General features: G+C 33.9%; 1 long non-coding RNA gene across 1 annotated transcript; it reads right to left on the bottom strand.

The window, feature by feature from the left end:
- Positions 1-515: 515 nt before the first annotated feature.
- LOC121406178 lies at positions 516-1,660 on the bottom strand. Its single transcript, XR_005968761.1, has 2 exons — positions 1,579-1,660; positions 516-856 (listed from the first exon to the last, which is right to left on the bottom strand). It is a non-coding gene; the product is annotated as an uncharacterized LOC121406178 (long non-coding RNA).

The raw sequence follows: 1,660 nt of genomic DNA, 5'->3' as shown, positions 1-1,660 counted from the left end.
TTTTCAGCTACTAACACCTAATAGATGTTTTGGGTGAATTCTATCTTGATCTTTATAAGTACATCAAAGGCTGCAAGAACTCTTTTCCCGTATCCTATGGTTGCGGACTTTAAAATTTCACTGTAGCATTTAACCTTGCAGCAAATATTCTGCACATGGATATTGGTACATATACTTGCACATGTTTCTCAAAACTCTTATTACTGACATCGTTTAATAATTATTGATAAAAAAATAATGAATTTGTCAGATTTGATGGAGAAATACTAAATTTGAAAAAAAAATAATTATAAGCAAAAGATAGGGAATCCAATAAAAACCACTTTTCTGACTAAGTAATTTTCAGTTGATTATTAACATTAGGCAGTTGATTATTAACATTAGGCCTTTGACCCATTATCCTAATGAAAGTACATGTATTACCCAAGGATCAGATGTAGTGTGAACATAATTGATGCAGAAATAAAGGAATGTGACCAAGTTGAACAAAAACTTGACCTTTTGACCCCAACTTCCTTTTGTAGTGAGTACCTCAGTAAATACTGAAAACATAATGAATGAAAAGTTTCACCATGTCCAATTTGTAGAACTTTTTCCTAGATAATGTTACAAGTAGACCGTTTTTTAACTATATGTGAACTTGAGGTTTACTGTGTTTGTAGCAAAACTGGGCTCCTAAAAACATTCACAGGACATGTTAACTACAATAAAGGCAGTAGAAGTAGAACAACAAGAAGCTCTTGAAAAAGCTGGAATCACACTTGAAGCAGCTAAACATTCATTCGTGGAAAGAGCCTCCAGTTCATTGTTTGGAAGAAGCGTTAGGAAGATGGTCACGTCGAAATCAACAAGATACCTGGAACAGTAAGTAACGCAAATTCTTAGCACTGTGAATTAAATGAGAGAATTATCTTAATTCAAAGCTCATCACCTGTACAAATGCAACATACTACTTGTTTATTTCTTTGAAATATAGATAAAACATAATTTTTTAAAGAATGGTTTACAAGTATAGATGTTGATCTACTTATAGTTGGAAAAAAAGTATATATCCCCTTCCTTATGATATCCAAATCACTTTGATTTCTCATCTTCAAGCATTTTCTTCCATATTGACTAATTTTTACATTTAAAATAATAGTAACTGTGATAGAAATTGACACAATATTCAGAAAGTAATATGTTTCACCCTTTTACTTTCCTTTTCTTATCCCCTTTTCTTTGTGGTGAAAATTTTGGGAGCCATGAACCAGTGTGTACATGCAAGTGAGTGGGGGCATTTTCTTTCAACCTGTATAGTGGCAGATGAATTTAAAAGCACCAAATTTGAATTGCGGGGGGGGGGGGGTGTCTTCTAATGAATGGCCATCAAAATATTAAATCAAAATTGTTATGTATATATGCTTTAGAGCTTATACATGTGAAGAAAGCTTCTTCTTGTTTAATAGTCATTCAAAGAGATTTACATAACAAGATGCAGCAAAGACATTGGCCATGATGAATGATGGGCACCTTAATTGGTCCACAGTACAGACAGATGAATAGGTAATTTTCACTGCGAATTAATGTCATACTGACCTCACTGTTCTTATTATCAATGGATAACCACTGAAGACCTGGCTCAAGATCTCTGGCAGTGCATGGCTCCTTGGGGTGGGGG

This window comes from Lytechinus variegatus, chromosome 19 (genome assembly GCF_018143015.1).
Source record: "Lytechinus variegatus isolate NC3 chromosome 19, Lvar_3.0, whole genome shotgun sequence".
NCBI classification, from domain to species: Eukaryota; Metazoa; Echinodermata; class Echinoidea; order Temnopleuroida; family Toxopneustidae; genus Lytechinus; species Lytechinus variegatus.
The sequence above is the reverse complement of the archived record's forward strand: the minus strand, read 5'-3'. Positions and strand labels throughout refer to the sequence as shown.